Here is an 18599-nt window from a genome sequence, read left to right as displayed (position 1 = left end):
AATAATGGCATGCGTTGATAATAGAGAAATGATATAAGGGTATTTATAGGCTAATTTCTGCATAATGACGATAGTGGGTAATTTGTCTTTAATTCTATTTTTTATTTATACCTAATACGAAAGAGGGAAGTGACTTTTTCTATAGTCTTTCTTTTTTTTTTTATTTTCTACAGCACCCTCACGTCCCTCCCTGTCCCATATATTACCCGGACTCACAACTCGACCTCATAAGTTAGAACAACGCGTGTCCAATACAGTACAAAGTCTGAATCCAAGACGGATCGAAACACATTGCCGTGATCGTTGAATAAATATCTAAGCTACAAATCGTCCATGTATAATCATGTAACAAGCTTTACTTTCCTTTACGACAGCACGGATATATTTGCTACTTACACGTAAAATGACAGCCATTGAAACAACAATACTATATTATTAAACCACTAAGACACGCAGCTAAAACCAAATCCAGTATGTAATTTCTTTTTAAACGAAGAGCTCACGATCGAAAAGACGACACAAGCATGCAAACCAAGAAGTCCATGCTTCTATCATATCGCATATGGCGCCGGCGAGAACTCTCTAACCAACGACGGGCGTGTAAAGGACGGCTCCGCTGGTGCCGAAGTAGACGCGGACGCGGAGGGCGTTGTACCCAGGCGCCACGTTAGTGCCGTCCGGGACCACCTCGATGGCCACGTCGGGCCTGTCGCTGCTGATCTGCGTCACCGCCTGGGTCGCCGGCCACCCCACCACCTCCGGCCACGACGCCTTCTCGCTGCTCATTCTCTCCCTTCCTCCTTAGGCGATCACTCCTCTACTGATTCAGAACACAAGTGCTAGCTGCTCGCACTTTGTTCCTACTAGCAAAGTACTAATGAGGAAGTTGGATACAAGAATCTCTCATCGCCCGGGATGGCATTTATAGGATTACCGTAGCTGAACGTGCATGCATCGATGATTATTGGGCACAAACAAGAGCCTCGGTATTGTCACCCCGTTCTGCTGGCGTTTCCTTATTAGCTATTCGGATTTATTTCCAGACAAGTGACAACTCACGACACAGCCGGATAAACACTGTCCTTTGCAACAACCAATGTTCGAAAACTAGCATCAGTAAGAGCAAGTACTGACTAGTGACTAAATTAAGCCAAGACAAGCCCCTTGCTCTCTGAATCATAAGTTATATCTCATGCACACAATGCAAACTAGTGTTGTACAGTACTGCTGCAGCTGGCACATGGGCTTGTTTGGTAGTGTCCAGCTCCAAGATTTTCTGGAGCTTGCCAACTCAAAAAAGTCTTAACGATGGAGTTAAGTGAAGAAATTTAGTTGGGTAATTTTATTTTGTTATTTTTTCTTGATCATGTATAACTTTAGACCAGTTTATTATTTATTTTATCATACAAACTTCAAATCGTATGTTGGTCTCAGAGTTAGAGCTGTGAAAATGAAACTCGGAACTTTTCCACTCCCTCTTCTTATATATCAGGCTTTTAATTTGGGTTCTATCGTCTTGAAATACTCCAACTAATCTAATAAACTATGGATCAATATATTTTGCTTTTTTTCTAAGTATAAAACTTCTCTAATTATGATCAAGACTTTCCTATGTAGTAACGAATACATTATCAAGGCATATTTCATAAGAATTTAATTAAAAATTGATGTTGTAGATTGCTGTATTTTCTATAAAACTTAGCCAAATAAAACGAAAGTGGCCTATACTGTACTATATAAAATATTTTTGTCAACACTATTTTTATGGTCGGTTCTAATTAATAAAACTATTGGTGATACATTTTCACCACCGAAGAAATTATTTTCACTGCCAGTTTGTGGCTCTTGAACCGGTGGTAAAGCCTATCCCAAATATATATTCAACACAACCCTAACTCGACCACCCCCTCTCTATCCTGGCTCTCCCTCTGCTCTGCCCGCCTCCTCACTCCCCCTACTCGCATCCCTCCTCCCGCACGGCTGTAGCCATTGCTACTGCCCTCTCCTCCCTCTCCTTGCCCACACACCTCATACTCCTTCCCCACTGTTGTCCCCTCCTCCACCACTACTGGCGGTGCCACCTCATCCTCTCCTCCCCAAATGCCGTGCCCTCCTCCTCCTTCGCAGCCACCACTGCCCCCTCCTCCTCGGCGCTACGCACACACCCACTGCCACCCCCTCCTCTTCCACACCGCCAACCCCTGCTCCTCCACGGCCAGGCAAGGTAAATCCAGGTAGCCTAGGGCGTGGCGCATGCTGGCGAGGCGTGGCGGTGCTGGCTTGGCTAGATCTGCGCATGAACGGTGCTGGTGGTCCAGATCTGCGAGGCTCCAATGATAATGAGCAGCTCAGCGGTGGTGCATAGTCAGTGAGCGACGACAGAGATATGGCAGTGGGCGTACATAGTCAGGAATGGGTGTGACCATGTTTTTCTATTTGTTTGGTTTTGAACAGCAGTTACAAACCGACAGTAATGCCGATTCATATCACTGCCTGTGGGGGGTATGGCTCCCAAGACATGGGCCGCGCCCCCAGGGGTGGTCTGGCCCATAAGGTTAAGGCGTGCACGGCGCTGCTCGGCGTACACCGCAAGACATTGTATAGTACCAAATAGATTACTTTACTTGTAACCCTACCTCCTCCAGAGTATATAAGGAGAGGTAGGGGTCCCCTAGCGGATAGGCTACATCAAGCTACTTGGTCGTCCAGATCAATACAATACACCAATAAAGACACAGGACGTAGGGTATTACGTCGATCAGACGGCCCGAACCTGTCTAAATCGCTGTCTCTACGCCTTGTGTCACCATCGGGTTCCTGATTACGTGCACCCCCATCGACAAATCTACCATCGCAGGATACCCCTCGGTGGACTGCCGAGCATATTCTATCGACAGTTGGCGCGCCAGGTAAGGGTGTGCGCTTCATCCATGGCGAGCCAGATGGACCTCAAATCAACGACGCACTCTCGTCGTCAATCTCGTGGAGATCCATGCCGGTCCACGACGACGATTCATCGCTGCTACACCAGCCCCTGCGATAGCAGATCCGATCTCGGAACCACCTCCGAGGTCGCCTTCACCAACAACTCACCGCCCGCCAGGTGTTCGCCGTCAACGCCGACCAGATAACGCCATACGTCGCCGACCAGACGCTCCGTCTAAAGCTAAGTCACGTTTTAATATTCTTCTAAATATTCTCCGATCTTTGTATATTGCCATAATGTTTCTCCGAACTGTTTTATCTATGTTTGCTCTCCAAACGATTTTTTGAACCCTCGAACAGTTCTGTTGATGCTCGGACGCCTCTAGAGACGGCCCTGTCTCCGGCTCCTCCCTACACGTGCTATGGGCTCCGCGCTCTGCGTTATGGGTGGTCGGCAGCGGCTCCTTGGTCACATCTGTTCCTCCTACACGTCCACGGGCTCCGCGCTCGACGTTATGGACTATGGGCTAGATAGGGCTGGAGACTCAGCTACACACTAACTGTTCGGGCGATTTATATTAAACATAAATATATTTTCACGGCAACTGATCGCCGAACTACATACGCCGTTTCATCACCATTGCTGATTTTTCTCCAGAGTTTATTTATTTTTACATCATGTACTACCTGTTCTACATGTTTGTATTGCAGGATCATCGTCCAGGTGATCGGACCACCTGGTGCTCGAACTTCTCCACCGATCAACTGGTCGGACCGCTTGGTTCATGGACCCCGTCGCCGACCAATTGATCGGACTGTTCGCCGCTCGTGCTTCATCGCTAGCTACGCCGGTTACTCCTCGGCCCTCGGATTCTTCGTGCTCAAGGACTGAGTGGGCACACTTCACCGCACGGACGTCGGTGGTCAGACCTCGCCGCCTACGCCGGGGACTCCTCACTCCTCGGTGCTCGGTCATCGCCAGCGACGCCAGGGACTCCTCGTTCCTCGGTGCTCGAACGTCGCCGCCTACGTCGGGGACTCCTCATTCCTCGGTGCTCGGTCATCGCCAGCGACGCCGGGGACTCCTCGCTCCTCGGTGCTCGGTCGTCGCCAGCAACGCCGGGGACTCCTCACTCCTCGGTGCTCAGTCATCGCCAGCGACGCCGGGGACTCCTCACACCTCGGTGCTCGGTCATCGCCAATGACGCCGGGGACTGCTCGCTCCTCGGTGCTCGGACATCGCCGCTTACGCCGGGGACTCCTCGTTCCTCAGTGCTCGGACATCGCCCCCTACGCCTGGGATTCCTCTCTCCTCATGCTCGGTCATCGCCAGCGACGCCGGGGACTCCTCGCTCCTCGGTGCTCGGACATCGCCGCCTACGCCGGGGACTCCTCGCTCCTTGGTGCTCGGTCATCGCCAGCGACGCTAGGGACTCCTCGCTCCTCGGTGCTCGGACATTGCCACCTACGCCGGGGACTCCTCGCTTCTCGGCGCTCGGACATTGCTAGCTTCGACGGGGACTCCTCGGTGCTCGGACATCGCTGCCTACGCCGGGGACTCCTCGGTGCTTGGTCATCGCCAGCAACGCCGGGGACTCCTCGCTCCACGGTGCTTGGTCACCACCAGCGACGCCAGGGACTCCTCGCCCTCGGTGCTCGGACATCGCCAACGACGCCGGGGACTCCTCGCTCCTTGGTGCTCGGTCATCGCCAGCGACGCCGGGGTCTCCTCGCTCCTCGGTGCTTGGTCATCACCAACGACGCCGGGGACTCCTCGGGGCTCCCTTGGTGGTCGGATCTTGCTGCGTCTTGTCGGTGTGCTATCAAGCTGTTCCATGCTGTTCAGATCAGGGTGCTGATCTTGGGCAGCACGTCTGGGGTCTTGATACGTGCATGTCAGATGACGTCGGCAAGCTTTCAGACTTCTTTGACCCTGCTACAAGATTCATTCTTCATCTTCCAGCAGGCTCAGGGACTAAGTGGGCACACTTCACCTTACGGTGAATGTGCTTGTTCTCATCTCGAGGCTACGCCCGGGGACTGGCTGCCTGTTCGGCTAGTCTTCTACTTTCTGACCCTGGCACCACGTTACTACGTCACCTACTATCAGGCTCGGAGACTAGCTATGGGGGTATGGTCCCCAAGACATGGGCTGCGGCCCCAGGGCTGGCCCGGCCCATAAGGTTAAGGCATGCACGGCGCTGCTCGGCGTGCACCGCAAGATATTGTATAGTACCAAATAGGCTAATTTACTTGTAACCCTACCTCCTCCAAAGTATATAAGGAGAGGTAGGGGTCCCCTAGCGGATAGGCTACATCAAGCTACTTGGTCGGCCAGATCAATACAATACACCAAAGACACAAGACGTAGGGTATTACGTCGATCAGACGGCCCGAACCTGTCTAAATCGCTGTCTCTGCGCCTTGTGTCACCATCCGGTTCCTGATTACGCGCACCCCCACCGACAAATCTACCATCGCAGGATACCCCTCGGTGGACTGCCGAGTATATTCTGTCGACACTGCCTACTATGACCACTGGCTTGCAAAACTGGCGGTGATGGCGGTTTACATAGTAGTGATAGTGATAATTTGAAATGGACAGAGTAATGAAGACGTAATTAATAACGTTTTGAACTGGTCTTCTTTGCTGGCCAGCTTGCCTGCCGAAGATTAAACAAAATGCTTATCCATGGAATATACATACTTGTACGCACCAGGATCAAACAAGATGCCCAGGTGAGCAACCGACAAGAGGGTGTGGCAGAATATACAGCATGGCCGGCTGGATCATACCAGCAGTACGTACGTACTCTTGCATACTTGTCGAAAGAGTGATGATAGCCATATAAATGCAATCCTAATGAAATGAGACATTTTGAAACTGTGCATGTGGAGCTTGGTTTGAAACTGTGCGAGAAGGAAGAGAAGTACTTATTATGTAGATTTCCATAGGCAGCTCCAAAACAAAATTGCCTTTTTCACAAAAAAAAAACAAATTGCCTCCAGAAATACTTCATAGAGTAAGTAGCGGTTCCTTACAAAAACTTCACTACCACATAATAGACAATCACTACCGTTAAGCAACCGACAGTGATATTGCCGGTTTATGGCTATAATCAGCCGTGATAGGCTGTTTTGCACAAAAAAAAACTCATAATTTTTTTATATGAGGTCGGATCAAGATAAACACATGTGTATAGATCATTACTGGAGATGTAATGCTTATCAACTGCTCGGATGTACTGTCTAAGGCTCATTTGTAACATGAGATTTTTATATTAATGCAGAAATAGAAGAAACACAATAGTTGGAGAGTTGCCCAACTTGTTGAATCCTCACTACCAGTGAGAGAGGGGAACGGTCCCAAAGGATCAGGTGACTGATAGATAAGAATTGTGACCAAAAAAAGCATCTACATTCGCTCTCAAGGTCTACAAATTAATTGGGAAAAAATGAGAGCAAAATTACTCATCGTGCTGCAATTCTTACCAAAAAGTTAACCAAAATACCTATATAAATTATCCATCACTGTCACAATTTTCTCACCGAAATTACTTGTATACATGCTTCTCCACTGCTATTGTTAAAGAGCAAAGCCGCCAAATATAAAACATGAAGATAACATGGTACTTATTGATGCATAATTTCGTTATGCACACTATGCATTTAGTAAGTGATGATTGAATTTGCATACATGGAAGTTAACAAAAACACCTAGCTATATAAATTATCCACCACTGTTATAATTAATTTTCTAACCGAAATTACTTCTATACATGCTTCTCTATTATCAACCACTAGTTATCTTGTCTTGTGAGATTTATGTATGTTTACTTTGAAAACTATCATACTGACGTATATAAGTTTAGATTTCATTTATATTTGATATCAAAAGATAATTTGCATTGCAATTATGGTTCTCGATCCCCATGATGAAGATTCAATTACTTAGACAAACATAAATAATAATAGCATGCATTGGTAACTGATAAATTAATAGAAGGGTATTTGTAGGCTAATTTCTGCATAATGACAATAATGTGTAATTTGTCAGCAAGTAGAGTGTTACTTTAATTTTATTTTCTTATTTATACCTAATATGAAAGAGAGAAGTGACTTTTCCAACTGTATTTTTTACTTCCTACTACACCTTCACGTCTCTCCACATCCCGTGCCGCCCGTCCTCGTACAGGTTAGAACAACGCGCGTCTAGTGATGGTACGAAGTCTAAATCCAAGATATATTCAAACACATGTGTTGACACTCAAAAGTGTTCCAAGGTGGATTATAGCCATCTCCAACAAGTTATGGACATCATATACGTGTTGGTGGCTAAGCTGCGCGACAAAACAACAAGGAAATGACGCAGAGAAAACGGCGAGCCGGGCGAGCCACACCCAGTCAACTTAGCTGACTCGTTTGCCCCAATCGGCCAACCACATGTTGGAACTCCAACGCCGATTGGGGCCTATCAGCCGCTGGTTTGATGATTAGGTGCCTATATGCTTCTGGCCGACCGATTGGCCGATTTTTCCCTTTCAGCCAATCAGGGCATCCGCCCGAGCCCGCAAAAGTCGGCTTAGAGCCAATTGCTCCTGTATTCCGAGCTGGAAAAATTGGAGAACACGTTTTGGACTTGTTTGCTACTGGGATAAGACCAGCACCCTCTATATACATAAGAGGATCATGGCTGATTGAGTTACAAACTACCCAATCGTCAAAATTAATCTACAAATACCCTTTTATCGCGCCTGTCCGGGATCACCTCGATGGCCACGTCGTGCCTGTCGCTGTTGATCTGCGTCACCGCCTGGCCGCCAGCCACGCCCCACCACCTCCGGCCACAACGTCTTCTGGATGCTCATTCTCTCCCTTCCTCCTCCTTCAGGCGATCAATCCTCTACGGATTCAGAACAAGTACTAGCCAGTGCACTTCGTTGCTAGTCTAGTAAAGTAACTGTACTAATGAGCAAGTTATTGTATACATGAAGCTCTCATCGCTAGCTCTTGATGGTATTATTTATAGGGTCACCGTAGTTGAACGTGCATGCATCGATGATTATTATTGGGCACAAACAAGAGCTAGCCTCGGTATTGTCGCCCCCGTTCTGCCGGCGTTTGTTTCATTATTCGGATTTATTTAGAGACAAGTGACAACACAGGGGTATAAATCACTGTCCTCGGTATTGTCCAGCCGACCAAGAAGTAAGGCCCCGGCCAACCCCGGTTGATCATCACATCATGTGCTGGAACGTGCAGGGGATGAACGCCAGAGCTCGCCGCGACAATGTCAGGACCTTGGTGGCGGACCTACACCTACCACCGCATATAGTGTGCTTGGTCGAAACCAAGCTAAACTCTGTAAACCAATGGCTTGTTTCATTTATGCTTGGTATGAACTACGTCGACTACGCATATGTAACGGCCGGCAGCAGCTACGCGACGGGGCCGGGGTGCTGGTCGCCGCGAGATGGCCAGACGTAGGACTCTCAGATCCTCTCATCGGCTGCTTCTCTGTCACGGTTGCTGTGCACTTCCATGCAACCAGCCACTCCGACGGAAATTCGGCACCCTGGTGGCTAACTGTAGTCTACTGGCCTCATGATGAGAATGACAAAACGTTGCTCCTTGAGGAACTTGAGGCGATCAGGGACCAGTGCGCAGGTCCCTGGGCAGTGATCGGGGACTTCAACCTTATCCTGGATGAGGCAGACAAGAACAACAATCGAATCAACCGCCGAACCATGAACCACTTCCGGCCGACCGTGGCAGAGCTGGAGCTACTTGACCGGGCATTAGCCTCCTTAGAATGGGAGGAGCGATTTCCGAACTGTCACCTTCAGGCCCTGGGATCCGACGCGTCGGACCACTGCCCTTTGCTGCTGCAGACTAACTTAAGTACCACATCAAAACCAAGGTTCCACTTCGAGGTTTTTTGGCCCAAATTCAGTGACTACGCTGCAGCAGGGATGGCGCTGCGCGGACACCATTACCGACCCAATCCGCCGGCTAGATGCCATGTTCAAAAACCCCGCCACCGAGTTACGAACCTGGTTTGCACGCAGGATTGGTAACACTAAGGAGCAGCTCCTCAAGGCATGGGCAATCATTTGCAAGCTAGATCAAATCTCAGACCTCAGAAAGAACATAGGAGCTGCATCAACCATACACCTCAGATGCCCTTTGGTGATGGAACACACTCAAGAGAAGACCCTGACTCTGCACTTGACTTTTACACAAAACTCCAAGTGTGGGGGAGAATGGTGAAAGTCTCACCAAGTCCAAACACACCAAAGACCATCTTGGTTAAAAACAAAAAAATGATGTCAGCTCCACCTTGCAAAAAAAAAGAGAGAGAGAGAGAAAATATACATGAAAAAGAGAAAAAAATGATATATAAAAAAGGGGAGACAAAAAAAAACAAAAAGAGGAAAAGAGAAAAGGAGCCATAAGAAGGGTGCTCCCCTTCTATACCTTTGTTGCTATTCACCAATGCCCATGGTCTATATTGTTGATGCAAAAGTGGATCTGCAAACACAAAGGGCTAATACCCGAATCGATATCCAAAGCGTGCCAGTCGATTTGACCTGTTAATCGACAAGGATGAAGATACGAGCAATTTGGTCCTGACAACAGCGATATGCCCGGAAGTCACGGCCAAGAGGTACTCACGCGGAACTCGAGAATCGCCGAAGGTTGTACTGAAACGATGCAACTCGCCGAATCAATGAGAACTCGTAAAAAGGAAAAATATGCAAATTGACGAAGTCGCCGAAAAGTAACTAGATGCAAATAGGAGTAAAAATTGGTTTTGATATTGATTGATTATCTATTACATTGCCCCTCAATCTATATTTATACCCTGATCTAAAGAGACATAACCAAATACAACTAGGACACTAAGTCCATATCTAAGGAAACACGTGACTCTTACATGAATCATACTCTAACAAATATAGAAAAGAAAATCAATTCCTATCTATTTCCCTGTCCGCCTCAATTACGATGGAAATCTCACCGACCTCCTTTCCATCGGCATACTTCCTGTTTCATCGGCAGTAGTCTTCAAGCCTTCTTCATCGGCATCGACAATAACATCTTCAACCTTATCGGCAACGCCCAAGTCTAAATCAACCTTTCCATCGATCACCACCATTCATCGGCAACCATCTTTACAAGCTAATTTTCATCGTCTGTCAGCGTATACAATAACTTTTCTCCTGCCGATTAGCCCACTCTGATCATTTTGACATGTGCAAAAAACGGTGTCAACACATGCCCCCCAATTTCGGAGTATAAAACCATTAATGCTCCGAAATTTACTCCAGATAACGTTGGCCTTCGCCCAATTACCATAACTCATCCTTCAAGCCAAAACTTGATCTGTTATCAAATCTAATCCTGATTCACGCACCTCAGTAAATATCGCACAATTGCCAACCACTCTTGCCTTGATTATGGTTAAGATACCGAAACAATAATCCATCGGTAAGATCCTAACATAATAATGCCGCCACTTTCAGAATTAAAATATCCTGTATCGATATCTCTTCCAAGTCATGATTACTTGCCATCAAATCATCTGTACAATCCCTTGATTATCGTGCGAACAGTTACCATATCCATCTGAACCACCTCGACCTACATGCGCGCGGCATAGAGATAAGTCCAAAATACCCCTACTCCAAGCGGCTTATAAATAGATTTCTCCGGAATGCTCGTCTTCTACCCTCAGACTCCAATCTTTGACATTCTCTCTTTCCGGCGGCGACTCCGACGAACAACTGCGCGACTTCAACCAACAAGAACTTTTCTCCAGCGTCAACCTCGAGTCTCCGGCTCGTGCCCCCATCTACCTCAAGATAATGGCAATCAACTTCGACGTCCCTGCGGTTCGTACCACTTCCGTTACCTTTTACCTCGATTCCTCTGGTCTTTGCGAGTTCATACAGTTGGTAATTTTTTTTCTTTTCTTTTGTTCTTCGGATCCTCTAAACTTAGGAACTGCGCAACAAATTAGTTATTCCAACTGATCAGCCGCATGTCCAATGCCTAGGACCAATGGGCAACCCAGATCCAACTGATCTGATTAATGCAGAGGTTAACAGAATCCCTTTTAGAGCCCAAAATTTCTCTCTGAATTTATGGAAAGATACATTCCGATCTTGGCCCAAAACCACCAAAGGGTGGAAAGATTGGTACTTGAGGGTCAATAGGTCGATGCAAGTACACTGGGCAGAACGGAAGCTAGACCAATGCATTAGGCTATCTATTGCCGATATGCAAAAGAACGAGTCAATGATGATTGCAGCTGCTTACTTCTGGTCAGACACAACAAACACTTTTATGTTTGGACATGGCCCAGCTACTCCCACACTTGCCGATGTCTACATGCTCACTGGCTTGGATATTTCAACTGCCGATGAAGGCTCCATCTATGGCAGAAAATCTGAACATAGGGTGAATACCCGCAACATCGGAGGTTGGACGGGATACATTCAAGAATGCCAGAAGACCAGGACAGTTAACCAGAGGGAACATGCCACATTCTTGAATATGTGGTTAGAAAAATTTATCTTCTGTGGTCGATCAGTAGGACCAACCAACGCCTTCCTCCCCGCGGCTGAACTCTTGGCCAATGGTGTAAGGTTCCCTCTTGGCCGATACCTTCTGAGCTCCACTTATCATCTTCTTCATCTAGTGTCTCAGAAACTTTTGCTCGGCGAACCCATCGGCAACTTAGGAGGCCCGTGGTGGTTTATCAACATGTGGCTGAATGCCCATATGCACAAACGTTTGCAATGGGACTTCTTTGCCCAACAATTCCCACGAGAAATTGCTGAAGACCACGTGCTTGGGGACGAGGAATCGGCAACACGCTCACCCCTCAATTTTGGTGAAGCCATAATTGTCCTCCCTAGAACAGAGGCTAATGAAGACCAGATCGATAGATTCTTCCAAAGCTTCTACAATGGTCTTTCTCGTGATCATAGGGCCTGGGTACCTTATATTGACGAAGAAAAACAGATTCCCCCTTCTTTTCAACTTTGCCGATGACACTCTGAATCAGGATAATGAACTCATGATGGCCATCATTACTCCCAGGGCAATCCCAGTAAACACATTCGGTAGCGGAAAAAACACCAATATCACGTATGAATTTTACAACCCATCGGCAGTATCCCGTCAATTGGCTTTTGGGCAACTGCCAATCAAACTTTGTTTTGCCGATGTGATCAAACCCAGAGAAACAATCACCTGCGGAACAGATTGGAGCAGGGTAGTGCGACTCTCCCCCGATGCCGATATTACAGATGTCGATACATCCGTCTAGACGCCAGTATCTTTCATCACCGAATCATATAAGCAATGGTGGCAAGAGTGGAGGGAACAACTGCTTGCAACATCTGCTCACACATATCGGCACATGATCGACCCTGAATACGCCATTCCCGATGACGCAATAAGTTTCTTTTAACTCCCTTCTGCTTTTTCCTTTCATATATCGGTAACTAACTTTCTCGTGACAGGTTAACAACCTAGCACCATCTATGAGCAAAAGTGGAAAACCCTTCGATCTTCGGCCTGTTTCCCCGATATCACCGATCGGCTACAACGCCCCCACCTTAGCTGCTTTGACTCATCAGAAGACCCGTGCCAAGACCATCACCTCCAAGTCCAAATTGGCTACAGCTAGGGCCACTCCATTGGCTGCTGCTACAACCCTGATCAAGGCATTCAAGGTAACAACCCCGCTTATTTCTACTCATGCCGATCACAAACTGTATTAACATTAATCATCATGGTGTAAGAGCCGCTGCTGGATCGTCATCGGCAATTCCTCTGACATCAAGCACCACTACTTCTGATAAACCTTCAGAGGTATTCCTTTGATTTTATATTTTATCTGTTAAATATCATACCTTACACTTGTTTTACAGCAACAAATGGGCACATTGGCAAGCATACCAGATGTCCAAGCTCCACAACCAACAAGTGCCGATGCCCCCCAGCCAACTGTTGCTGAGGCCCAAGCAAAGCGCAAAGCCTTAACAGATGCCGAGGCACAGCCAAAACGACAGAAGTCCATGCCGATCCCCACATCTGCCCCAATGTCTGCAATCCGGCCAGAATCAGTCGATGCAACTGAGCAAGCAGTTAATCCTCCTGTACAGGACATACCATCGGTCATCATACCCCAAGAGCCAACCACCGATGAGGCCACAGAGGATATCCCATCGGCAAGCTCAGCCGATCCTCCACACGGCATACTCCAGGCTGCTTCCTCCAGCCAAGTATAGGAAATTGCCTTGAAATAGGTAAGCCGATTGACCTAGTCGATTTATAATATTCATACTTATCCTTAACCGACCTCTTTTTCTTTTCCTCAGGAACAAGACTTTCCAAACAGCCTATTTTCCTTTGCCATTGATGTTTCTGACGATGATGGAGAGGAAACAAGTTCTTCCCTTGCACTGGGAACAATATCGGCAGAAATTAAGTCCAAGTTGGAAGCTCTCCTGAACTTGTTATAGCAGGATACCACCCAACTGGTAGATGACTCGGACCCCGCAAAGGCAATTTTCAAAACAATCCGTGGCCAGGTCCCTGCCGATGTTGAAGAAGTACTCTTCCCAGCAGCCCATTTAGAAAGCCGCCAACTGCAATATCAACGGGCTGCTCAACGCATTGCCGATAGAGCAGCTTAGGCTCAACTCAAAGAAGAGATGCTACAACTAAAACAAATTGCCGATGAGAAGCACAAGGGCATCAGCAACTTGCAGACTTCGGACGCTGAACTTAAGTAGAAAATCTTAGATTTATCGGCAAAGAATATGGCTCTATTGGCTGAATTGAAAGAAGTCGAGGCAGCCTTAACTCATGCTCAACAAGAAGAAAGCCAGCTACCCAATGCCATCAAGGCCCTTCAGCAAGAAAGAGACATCTAGGCTTGCAAAGCCTTGGCCATGAAGAAAAAACTCAAGCCTATGGAGGGTGCTGCCGATGAAGACATCAAAGAAATGAAGGAAGCCGACCAGATTCGCCTGCGTGCGATATTGGCTATCCAATCCTTGTTAAACTTGTAAATCTTGTCTATTGCATCGGCACTTTATGAGGCATTGACATCCTTGTATAATTCTAGCCGATAGGACTATTATCGGCACTTATACTTTTATGCATCCATCCAGATACTAGGGTAATATTTCTTTAAATATTTTCCATTTAATGCTCTAGGAAACACAACCCCTTCGAGGGTTTCTAGAATATACGCGTTACCAGGAACAGACTGATTTATCTGATATGGACCTTCCCAATTAGGAGACCACTTTCCAAACTTTGAACTTTTAGTCCCAATCGGTAAAATCAATTTCCAGACCAGATCTCCATCGGCAAACTCCTTTACCTTCACCTTCTTGTCATACCATCTGGCTACTCTTTTCTTATTTTCTTCGATGCTAACTAAAGCCCTTAACCGATGACCCACCACATCTTCCAACTCATCCTTCATAAGAGTATCATAATCATCGGCTGCCAGCTGATTTTGAGAACGTATTTGCCTAGAGCCAATTTTAATTTCCCAAGGTAATACTGTGTCGTGCCCATATACTAACTGATAAGGCGTTACTTTGGTTGCACCATGACATGACATCCGATATGACCACAAGGCTTCATTTAATACTGCATGCCACCTCTTAGGATTTTCTTTAATTTTGCGCTTAATGAGTTTGATGATCCCTTTGTTAGAAGCCTCAGCCTGACCATTAGCTTGAGCATAATATGGAGAAGAATTTAAAACTTTAATTCCCATACCTACAGCAAACTCATCAAATTCTCCCGATGTAAACATAGTACCCTGATCGGTAGTGATAGTTTGAGGAATACCAAATTGGTAAACAATATGCTCTTTCACAAAATCGATCATATTAGCCGATGTCACCTTTTTTAAAGGAATTGCCTCAACCCATTTTGTGAAATAATCAGTAGCAACCAGAATAAATTTATGTCCTTTACTGGTGGATAAATCTGACCGATGAGATCGATAGCCCATCCCCGGAACGGCCAAGGTTTAATTATAGGGTTCATAGCCAATGCAGGCGCTCTTTGAATATTACCAAACTTTTGACACCCCTGACATCCCTTAAAATACTTAAAACAATCTTCAAGAATAGTCGGCCAATAGTATCCATTCCTTCTAATCATCCACTTTATCTTGAAAGCCGATTGATGCGCTCCACACACTCCTTCATGAATTTCACCCATCAAGCTTTTCGATTCATCACTGCTAACACATCTGAGTAAAACTCCATCTATAGTTCGATAATATAATTCATCATCGAGGAGCACATACTTGGTAGCTTGGAACCTTATACGTCTTTCAACCTTTTTATATGGATCCTTTAAATAATCGACAATCTCCTTTCTTTAGTCATCGGTATCGACCGCCGATGTTAGCACTTCCTGAATAGGCTGATACCCTGAAGCATGCTGAGCTAGTCGATTAGCCTCTTCATTATGCAGTCGAGAAATATGTTCAAGACGAAAATCTCTAAACCCTTTCAACAATTGCAAACATCTTTCATAATACGAAATTAAAACTTCACTTCAGCATTCATAAATCCCAGCCAATTGATTTATAACTAGCATAGAATCACCAAAGATTTCAACAGCATCGGCACATATCTCCTTCAGCAATTCTAACCCTTTTATCAAGGCTTGGTATTTAGCCTGATTGTTTGTTGATGTAGCAACAATCGGCAATGAAAACTCATACTTCCTTCCTTGAGGTGAAATCAACACAATGCCGATACCTGCTCCTTCACCACACGTGGACCCATCAAAGAAAAGTGTCCAAGGAGCAACCTCCAGAGAGTCCACTATATTACAATGCTGAGTGACAAAATCAGCCATAACTTGCCCCTTAACTGCCTTAGTCGATTCGTAACGTAGTTCAAATTCTGATAATGCTAACATCCACTTGCCGATTCTACCACTTAATATCGGCATCGACAGCATATACTTTGACTACATCGTCTTTGCATATGACCGTACATTCGGCAGATAACAAATAATGTCTTAATTTGACACAAGAAAAGTATAAACACAGACATAATTTTTCGATGGCCGAATATCTTGTCTCAGCATCCACTAATCTTCTGCTCAAATAATAAATAACACGTTCTTTCCCTTCAAATTCTTGAATAAGAGCTGAACCGATAACGGTATCATCAGTTGACAAATACAACCTGAAAGGTTTCCCGTGTTGAGGTGGAACTAGCACTGGAGGATTTGTTAAATATCTCTTAATTTCATCTAGGGCTAACTGCTGCTCAGCTCCCCATACAAATTCCTGATCGGCTTTCAATTTAAGTAATGGACTGAAAGCCTTGATCTTACCCGACAGATTAGATATGAATCTTCTAATAAAATTAATCTTACTGATCAAATATTGCAATTCGGTTTTATTGGCAGGAGCAACCACCTTGCTAATTGCATCAATAGACTTCCTACTGATTTTGATGCCCTGTTGATGCACCATAAAACCCAAGAATTAACCTGCTGATACACCAAATGCACACTTATTAGGATTCATCTTCAATCCATGCTTCCTTGTGCACTCTAGTATCTTTCGTAGATCGGCTAGATGTTTTGTGATATCTCCAGACTTAATCACTACATCATCAATGTAGATCTCCACTAATGTGCTGATGTATTCATGAAAAATAAAGTTCATAGCTCTTTGATAAGTAGCACTGGCATTTTTCAAACCAAATGTCATGACTATCCACTCAAACAACCCTATATGACCTGGACATCTGAAAGCAGTCTTGGGAATATCTTCTTCAGCCATGAATATTTGATTGTAACCTGCATTACCATCCATGAAGCTGATAATTTGATGTCCGGCTGCAGCATCAATCAACAAATCAGCAATCGGCATTGGATAGCCATCCATCGGTGTGGCTTTGTTAAGATTCCTGAAATCAATACAAACACGAAGTTTTCCATTTTTCTTATAAACATGAACCACATTAGAGATCCACTCTGCATATCAACACTACCGAATAAACTTTGCCTCAATTAATTTAGCTATTTCGGCCTTAATGTCAGGAAGTATATTAGGGTTGCATCAGCGCGCTGGCTGCTGATGTGGCCGAAATCCAGATTTGATAGGTAACCGATGTTCAACTATCGATCGGTCTAATCCAGGCATCTCAGTATAATCCCAAGCAAAACAATCTTTATACTCTTTTAACAAATCAGTTATTTGCTGCTTACACTTGGAATCTAACTTAGCACTAATAAAAGTAGGTCTTGGCCTATCGCCATCACCAATATCTACTTCTACTAAATCATCTGCCGATGTGAACCCTTGACCTAATTTTCCATCATTGGCAAACCTATCCATTAAAACTCTTCTTTAGAACCGACTGCTTAGATCGGTGGAATTTCATAATCAGCCACTCTAAGGAATTCTTTTTCCCAAACTTCTCCTGATATACATTTAGTTCGCTCATAAGTATCTGATTCTACCGATGCGATGATATAAGAAGAATCACCAGGAACAACCTCAATCTTATCCCCAATCCACTGTACGAGGCATTGATGCATTGTAGAAGGAACACAACAATTAGCATGAATCCAATCCCTCCCTAGAAGCAGATTATATGCACCCTTGCCATTAATAACAAAGAACGTCGTCGGCAAGGTTTTGCTGCCGATGGTTAATTCAACGCATACTGCCCCTTTAGCTAGTGACACATTGCCTTCAAAATCCTTCAGCATCATATCGGTTTTGGTCAAGTCTTGATCTCCCTTACCAAGTTTCCGATACATCACATAAGGCATAACATTAATCGCAGCCCCTCCATCGATAAGTATCTTAGATATAGGCTGCCCATCAACTCTGTCTTTCACAAACAAAGCCTTAAGATGCTGTCTCTCGTCATCAGTAGGTTTCTCAAAAACAGTCATCATTGGATCTAGTGTCAACTGAGCTACTTGATCAGAGAGAACAACTTCTTCCTCATTATCAGATAGTGCCAAAAAATCCATTGGCAATATGAATACCATATTAACATCCGCCGATGGACCCTTATTTTTATGTTTTACTTGCCACTGCTGATGACCGAACCTCTCATTGGAGGAATTTTCCTCTCGGTATAAATCCTCCTGATGCTCACGTTGCATCCTTCTTTTCTGTGTCTTTGTCAGACCCTTCGGGCACCATCGAGGAAACTTGGTCTTCCAAACCGGCTGATAACAAGTCCCAGTTGATTCCACACGGCATATATTAGGGTCCCTGTAGAATATTTCTTCATTGGGAACTCTTGTGTTTGCCATCTCCTCAAGCTCCTCTTGATTCCTTGGAAAATATCCAGTGCGTTTACCAAGCCTTTCATGCACACTAAGTCTGCCCCCTAGCCGATCATGCACTGATACTCTGCCTCTGATCGGCTCATTGATAAATAAACCCTGATTGCCAGGTTGAAACCTCCTTTCTGACCGATTGACCCCATAATAACCATTGCACTCAGGGCAATTTTCAACAGTTGGCAATTTAATACCTTCTTTCCAACAATGGATGAAAAACGGGCACCTCCAATGATTTTTATGCCGATACCATTCTTCCCGACGTCTCTCTTCTTGCTGTTGTCGATATCGGTCCTTAC

This window comes from Miscanthus floridulus, chromosome 7, assembly GCF_019320115.1.
Source record: "Miscanthus floridulus cultivar M001 chromosome 7, ASM1932011v1, whole genome shotgun sequence".
NCBI classification, from domain to species: Eukaryota; Viridiplantae; Streptophyta; class Magnoliopsida; order Poales; family Poaceae; genus Miscanthus; species Miscanthus floridulus.
Note: the sequence above shows the minus strand (reverse complement) of the source record.